This window comes from Belonocnema kinseyi, chromosome 1 (genome assembly GCF_010883055.1).
Source record: "Belonocnema kinseyi isolate 2016_QV_RU_SX_M_011 chromosome 1, B_treatae_v1, whole genome shotgun sequence".
NCBI lineage: Eukaryota > Metazoa > Arthropoda > Insecta > Hymenoptera > Cynipidae > Belonocnema > Belonocnema kinseyi.
In genome coordinates this window covers 91,323,992-91,332,450 of record NC_046657.1, presented here as the reverse complement: position 1 = coordinate 91,332,450, position 8,459 = coordinate 91,323,992, and the positions used below count along the sequence as shown (strand labels likewise).

At 33.8% G+C, this 8,459-nt stretch overlaps 1 protein-coding gene across 2 annotated transcripts in view; it reads right to left on the bottom strand.

Moving 5' to 3' along the window:
• Positions 1-2,748, bottom strand: part of LOC117171907 (beta-glucuronidase) — a 131,855-nt gene extending 129,107 nt beyond the window's left edge. For both annotated transcript variants that reach the window (XM_033359561.1, XM_033359569.1), the window contains exon 1: positions 2,656-2,748. The gene's annotated coding sequence lies outside the window, so the exon portion shown is untranslated. The remainder of the gene's footprint in view (positions 1-2,655) is intronic.
• Positions 2,749-8,459: the final 5,711 nt, after the last annotated feature.

Here is an 8,459-nt window from a genome sequence, read left to right as displayed (position 1 = left end):
CTGAAAAATCTCTATCCCATCCACACACTACTCCTTTCCCCTGCCCAGTGAGTCACGCCTACCCCGAAAGGGAAATGGCTTAATGGTGTAATAATAATAAAATTTGAATTACTAACAACAGCGCATGTAGAAATCGGCCCGAGTTTGCCCTGATACCGGTCAAGATTAAATTCTGTGGATACTATTTACTTTGATGTCGACTATATTTATTTTATGAATTTGATAAAGTACGTAAACGTAACGTGCATAAATATGTTTTTTATAAAAGTTGCTGCTTCTCTTTCTATATAAAACACGGTTCTATCTTTTATCTTCTTCATGAATAGTGCTTTTCATTTATTAGCGGAAGCTCAGGCGCCACCATGACATTAGCGAGCTTTTAAAAATTAAGGACATAGTTTTGGTAAAATGTATACCATCGCACCCAATTTTAATGAAAAATTGAATGAAAATTATGTTCTAGATCCTGAATTATTGCATAAAAAGGTGGAAAAATACCATTTGTCAGTTAAAAAGGTGGCTAAAATGCAGAAAACAATGTACCAAAGGGAAAAAGGAGCAACTTTTTGAACAGTATGTGGAATGCAGGTTCCGTTTACATCGCATATAGTCGTAAGGTTTCAACAGTGGAAAAATAGTGTTTTGCACAAAATTGAAATAATTGTAATGATAAAAAAAAATATATATATAAATGGTTGATGAAATATTTTTAAAGAAATGCAGTTGAAAATGAATTGATATATATCATTCTAAGTGAGTTGTCAGTTTTGAAATTGTCGTAGCCTGCAAATTCTCGAAATAAATCGAAATGCGATTTTTTTATTTTAAAGATTTTTCTCTCTGAAAAATCGTACAATATAAGAAATATGATTTCAAAATGGTGAAAAAATTGTTTATAATAAATACGTGAAACTGAAAGAAAATAAAATATTTTTTTATTCATGTTTATTTATTTATATATATATATATATATTTACTGTTAAATATAATATTAACTTTAATATACCCATGTGTATGAAAATTAATATACTAAGCATATGAAATCGCTATTAAGAGTGCGTATATTAAATTTCATATACATTCATGTTAATCACTTGCGAGAAAACTCATATAATTTCATTTTTCACAAATTTAAAATAAGTTTAGCTGTAATTTTCGATTCTTAATAATAAAACATGATATCCTCTTTCTGTTATCCGAAATTAAATAGGATATCAAGTCGAAAAGTTCAATCAAGCAAATAAATAATAGACTTAACCTACAATTAACTATATTTGACTTAAATTTGGATCATTTAGAACGAATTTGGGGAAAAAAATTCAAAATGCCTTTGAAACGAACCATCGGGGATGTCACCCCTTCGAAATATTAAACAGGGTTTTGGAAATTTAATAAAGCAATAAGTACATTCCATATAGGACTTCCACCGGCTGTCACTTTAACATTTTCCAAAACAACACTTCTTGTGCGCACCAACATTTTTTCTTTTTAATGAATTTTCTCCTGGTATACGCGATATTTCTTATGTGGGAAGATTTTCAACGTCTAATTGTTCGAAATAGTTTTTTTTGTCAACGTTTACTATTTCCACATATGTTTCAGTGGCAAATTGTCCTGAACTCACACGGAAGTCCTATACATTTTTCAAGCTTGCGCAATGTCGTTTCCTTAAATGAAAAGGTCTATGCTAGTCACAGCCAGATTGAATCCATGCGAAACTGGGAATCTGTTCTGGCTTTCAGGGAATGAAATAATTGATCGGAAATTACGCTACCTAAGTTTTCCATAAAAAAATGAAGCTTTAAAAACATTACGTATTGTAACTTTTTAACATTGCTTTTAATAGTCATAATTAGTTTTTAACTGTAAAATGCCTTTTTATTTAATTGTAAGCTGAAAATGATTAAGGGGACCGGATGGCACTCCCATTTTAAAGGTGCAGAAATTAAATTTTGTAATTAAAATGTTAGGAATTTATATTTGTATATCGTCGACTTTCGATATAAAAAGTAATAATTCCCCTTTTTGTAAAAAAAATTCGAATATTCCATGTTGAAAAATACACCACGGAATTATCTTCAAACTTTGAAAATGCGAGAAACTCGCATTTAATATTTACGAGTATCGCAAGTACACGTCTTACCACTTTCGCCAAATCAAAAAATATATCAATTTTCGAAAGCTTCAAAAATTCTCAAAACCTAAAAAATGTGACATTCACTCACAAAAACGTTAATATTACGGACACTGAATTCCCAAATTAGGCATACGGGATATCGGAACGATATGCTCACTAAACTGACAAGGCACTTTTTTAGGAATTATATCCTTATATTAAAAGAAAGTCTCTGTTTGTTGTTATTGATCCATTTCGTCAGATTAAAACAATGCACCACGACAAAATATGTTTGAACTCTTAAGAAAAATGTTAATAAAATCGAAAGTTTGCGAGTGCCATAATAGCACGTGTTATTTTCTTCAGACATAAAACATATTTACTTCCAATTATTTTTGGGATGTTGCCAATAACGATACAACATTTAGATTGAAAAATAAAAGTATCACTTTTTATAAAACGGTACAAACTTTTTGTGCAAAATGTTATACATCAAGATAAAAATGTGAGAATGATTCAAAACAAGCTTTTCGTCTCACCCTGTAGAAATCAGCCGGTCGACTGGTGCAATGTTCGCTCAACGAGAGACGGTATGCCACTACTCGCAGATAGGAATCACTTACTTATCCTATCCTACAGCCCATCTCTACTTACTACTTGCTTTTGCGTTTGTCAACGATTCACGTATTCTCGACTCCCTATCGTCAACATTAACTGATGAATTGAGAAGTTACTTTCTTCTTCAATATATTTCAAACAGTTTTGCAAATATTCTCAGAAAAAAGGATATTTCAAATTAAAGGTTTGCAGGGAACGATTATGTAACTTTTCACTGTCATTTCCACTTCTACTTTTCCGAAATTAATGTTTTTTTAACTGTTGTAACAAATGAAAAAAAAACAACTGACGTACATTTTTAAAAAAGGTAGGTGAAAGTGAAAGTGAAAATGGTACATGAACGATTCTCTGAATAAATTATTGCATTTATTGTTAATTCATACATATTTAACCTTATAGCGTTCAGTATATTTATATTTCATTATTCTCGGCAATTTAAAGACAATCATTTATAATATTGGCCACAACACTTGGAAATTCTTTTTTACATTATCATTTTAATAAGGGTTTTATGTGAAAAATGACTTTCGTGGATTCCATCAAATGTCGCTGTTTTGAGGCCACCTCTGTCAGAAAAAATAGTTTTTAAGTCTGTGTTGGTCTTTCGTTGAAAATTCAAATTTTGATCACACAAAAAATATTTCTCATCCTAATGAGAAGGTATTGGTTTTATGTGAAAAATTACTTTCGCGGGTTCCATCAAATGTCGACGTTTTGAGCCCCCCTGGATCACAAAAAATATTTTTTACGACGGTGTCTGTCTGTCGTCGTTGTCGTTATAGTATGTAAACACGGTATCATTTGAGAGAATTATTCGAATGGATTCTCCTTTGGTACACATTATAAGGATATGAAAAGAAAGGTCGAGTTCCTAAGTCAGCTTTTTTGAAGAATTAAAAAAAAGTTAGGGCGTTTTGAAAATTTTTTAGACAACTTTTTTTTGATATTTGAAATTTGTTTGGACAGCTATTCATAGTTGATCAAAATACGAACAATTCATCTTCATTACTTTTTTTAATAAAATAAAAATTACTAAAGTTATAGCATTTTTAAAATCCAAAAAACCAAACGAAAATTAACATTTGAAGCCAAACAAAGCGTGATATGGAAAAAAGTGATGAAAAGAAAAACGTTACTTCTTTAAGGCTCTACAAGAATGTCTAACGAACATTTCAAATTTTTCTAACAAAAAATAAAAAATTCAAATGTTTGTTGGAAACAAACTCATGAAAAAGCAATAACTTCATTTTTGTGGAAAACAAAACAAGATACGAAAAGAGATAGATTGACAAAAAATGTGCACCTAAAAAAGAATAGAAAATTTTTCAGGAATTACTTTTTTGTAGGATAAGTAGCTTTTGTTTTTTTTAAAAAAACAACATTGAAAATAAAAAATTATATTTGAGTGCAGTGGTAGAAGCTACGAAAATAAGTGAGAACAAATTTATTCAACCAAAAGATATTTACACATTTTTTACGAATATTTTTTCGATAGGAACCGTAGTTTTCGTTAATAGTAAAAAAACAAGATTGCAAATAAAAATAATTATAAAAACAAGCCAATAAGAATAAGACTGTTCCAATTTCCGTGCATATTATGAATTGTAATGATATATATTTATTAAAATGATACACGTTTCAGCGCAGCAAAGAATAATGTTTAATGCAAAATAAGAAACAAATATTAGAGTAGTCATAATAAATACCCTTTGTCTTTATTTTGCAAAATCTAAATAGCCAATCCCAGACAGAGGTACATAAAAAATATATTATATTTGATATAAAAGTTCTGAGCATAATGTAGAAAATTTGATATTTTGGGAAAATCGAGTGCGAAGCCCGAGATTCGTGATGAGAATGTGTTTGCTAAAGACGAAAGAGCTTTAACAAAAGACAGTACACAATCGCTAAATCAAAGTTGTCCATTCATTGATCTTAAATTTTGAAGGGTCTGTACACGAATGTGGGAGAAATGTAAAGACCGAGCGCGATTATGCGATGTGAGAAAAATGCAAAGCCCGAGCGCGTAGCGCCAGGTAAATACAAAATCGAGCGCGAAGTACGAGATAAATGCATCATCGAGCACGAAGCGCGAGAACCAACAATCGCGCGCCCTAGGCGCGCTTAAACTTGCAAGCGAAGCGAGCTCCGCGGAATGAGAATGTGCCCGCCCAGCGGGAAGATTTATTTTTATGTTTTTGAAAAAAGTCTGAATAATAATAATAGAACCTTCATTAGTACATTTCTGATGGCTCGAGATATTTGGAAAGGGTACAACTGGGCACGGAGAAATTCAGCACGAGCCCACCTGTGCACGTCGTTGGCCACTGGTGCAACTGTGCACCTTGTAGGTCATAGGGACAACTGTGCACCTTGTTGGCCAGAGTAACAACTGTGCATCGGCCCATCTGTGCACGTCTAAATTTGGCGTGCACAGTTGGGAGTCTTTCATCTGTGCACGTGAACTGTGTCTAGCAGACAATCTGTGCACTTTGAAATTTCGACATGCACAGTTGGAAGTCTTCTATTTGTAGGATAAGGTGGAAGGGGGGGAGGAGCAGCGCCGACAAGTTAACAGTCAATGCTTTTTTTAAAGTTAAGAAAATGTGGAATTGATCCATTTTTTTCTCATATCGAGTTCTACATGATTGTATATTATATTTCTATCAATATTATTTACCTGAAAAAAATAATGATTTGGTCATTTAATTACTTCTAACAAGCTGTATTTCGTCTGCTTTGTCCCCCCCTCCCTTCGGAGGGCAAAGCCGACCGCAGTTCTTTACCAAAATCGAAACACATCAGGATAGGAAAATATGATGGTTTTCTTCTGTGGGATTGTATGTACTGGAAAAAATACCTTTAAACATATCCAGAAAGAAGAGTAAGTTATTTTGAACGAAAGTAGAGGTAGCTGTAATAAAACCTCTTATTCATTGAAATTCTGCTAGAAACGGACTTCACGCAAATTTTCTACCGTACCAATACAAGAAACCTGCATACTCACCGGATTAGGAATAATAATAATAATATTCAATAGTTTCTTCCATGTAGCCCACAAGATAAGTGGTTCTTCTACATTGCGGATCATTTATTAACGAAACTTGAGACACGTGTATCAGCTAAACACGTGTAAACTGTTATTTTCGCCGGGCCTGTCCCCCTGGCTAGTCCTCAATTATTTATGAGATTTTATATATTTTGGACTTGAAATACGTCTAATTATTATAATTACATTGTGTGATATTGTTTCATCTGTAAATATATCAAACTTTTATACTGTACGTATTGTCATTAAAGTTGAAAACTTTATACTTCTATCAGCGAACTCTTAAATAATAGCGATGATATAAAAAAGTCAACTTTGCTCCATCGGTCGGCGCTGCCCCCCCCCCCCCCCCCCCCCCCCCCCCCCCCCCCCTAACCCTGAATATAAACCATCGCTAAGGTAACATCTATGCACATCTCAAATAATAAGATCAGATTTTAAAATTTTTAGTTGGCCACTGGAACAAATGTGCACGGGCACATTTGTGAGTGTCTCATCTGTGCATGTGTACAGTTGTGCCACTGGACAACAACGTATTCAGATGTACTGCTGACCCTCGACGTGCATATTTGGGAGTGCACAGATGAGATACTCTGAACTATGCACGTGAACTGTATCTAAGGTACCATCTGTGCAGTCTAAATTTCGACGTGCACAGTTCGGAGTCTCCCATCTGTGCACAGATGGGCCCTTTCCCAATTTGCCTGTGGCCAAAAACGTGTACAATTAACCCATCAAGTCCCAAAACGAAGAAATTTCTCTCTTACGTTTGAGCTTGAATAATTTTATAAAGAAGGCAGAGAATTTACTGTCAAATACTCTTTTCTACTATTTTCGGATATGTTCTACGCGATGAAATGGTTTAAAAACGAAAATATTTATTTTCAATTAATTATTAACAAATTTTAAAAAATCCTTTTTTTTTAAGCAATTTTTTTTCAATCAAAAAATAGAGGGGAAGGAATTTTTTAAGGTCGAAAATGTGCACAAAAGTGCACCAAAATTCTGACCTTCTCAAATCCGTTGAGTTTTTCTATCGACGATTTTTTAAAACAAAATGACGGTTAAAAAACGGAAACCAAAAGTTTTTAATTTCGTTTTACCGATATTTTTGATGATTTTTTCGGTTATATCATATAAATAATTAATTATTTGAGTAAAAAGGTATTTGAACTGTTTATTTTTAAACAACATAAAAATATTTAGCGTTAAATAGGTAAAATCATGAAATGAAGATTATAAAAAATCATTTTATTTGCTATTTTACGTAATTTTCACCAAAATCCAATACCGTGAGTGAAATATCGTTTTTTTTACATCTTTACTGATATACAATTTCGCATGACTTTGCTGTGTAACACTGAAGATGAAGCATAATAATTGAAGTACAGTGGAACCACGGTTCTAACCTCTCTGACTCGATCTCCCTAAGAAGACTTTTAATTCCCATTCGATAGATTGTAGCACTAAATATGAAGCCTTCGTTAAAAATGTGGATGAAGAAGTCACTACAGCATTATTTTCCATAAAACGTACTGGAATAACTTACCGCTCTAGTTCTTGAATGGAAAAGTTTATCCCGGCTCCTTGGTTTTAACAGATACAGTAACGAATGAAGTCGAAATTAATTAAAAAATATACGTAATTGTCAGATATGGACTTTTATATAAATCTGGTCGATTTCGAAGGCACACCGATTTCTTCAAGACCTTCAATAAATATGTGGGCGATGACGCTAGAAAATGGACCTTTCAGATCCAAAAATAGGTGTGCAACAATCTCGCCTCTGGCAAGTCCAGAAAGAATTTCAGTTGGATGGATAAATGTTTGCTTTTCAACCTGCTGGTCTTAAAAAATTGACTTGCTTCGTCTCGCCTCGCATGCATATCACTACTTTCTATCTTTACCTCGCATTGCTAACATCTGCCTCTGTGGCTAATACCTGATACTTATCTACTATTTACAATATTTACCATTTTTTACACCTTCCACTCCTATTTAAATCTTTCCTTCTCTATTCCTCTTCCTCCTTCCTTCCCTTCTTCACCCATCTTACCCAACACCTCCTTCACCCATGCTACTGCCTTTTTGCCCCCCCCCCCTTTCATGCAAGAATTATTCTACTCCTTTCCACCTCCCCACATTCCTCCAATTAGCGTTCCACTTTTGCATGCCTCTTTCCGCACAATTCATACATCCTCATCTTTCTAGAAAGTCAGAACATATTAAAATCCTCCATGCATCCGCATCTCATCTTCACAACAAGTTTCTGACTCCTTGCTCACGCGAATATTGCGCTCCCTTCCTTGGCATAATCTACCCATAGTTCCTGTTTAACCTTGGCTCTTTTATTTATATTCTTCTCAACCATCTCATATACCTTCCTTCCTCGTGCATCCTTCTCACTTCATCCATCTCTCTAACAAAAACTTCTGCGCATATTTCTACGCGCAACTTCACGTTATAGTCTCTAAACTTTTCTCCCCGTCGACCCTTCTGACAATTTAATTAGGCGTATTCCTTGCCAACTCAAGTGTCCACTTTACTTACCTCTCTTGTATCCTATTTACCTCCCCTCTTTCCTTCTATCCCCACACCTACACTCCATAAAATAAAACACTCATCAATAGCGACTCGAATAATTTCATTCTCCTTCGAAAATCATCTTCAAACAAC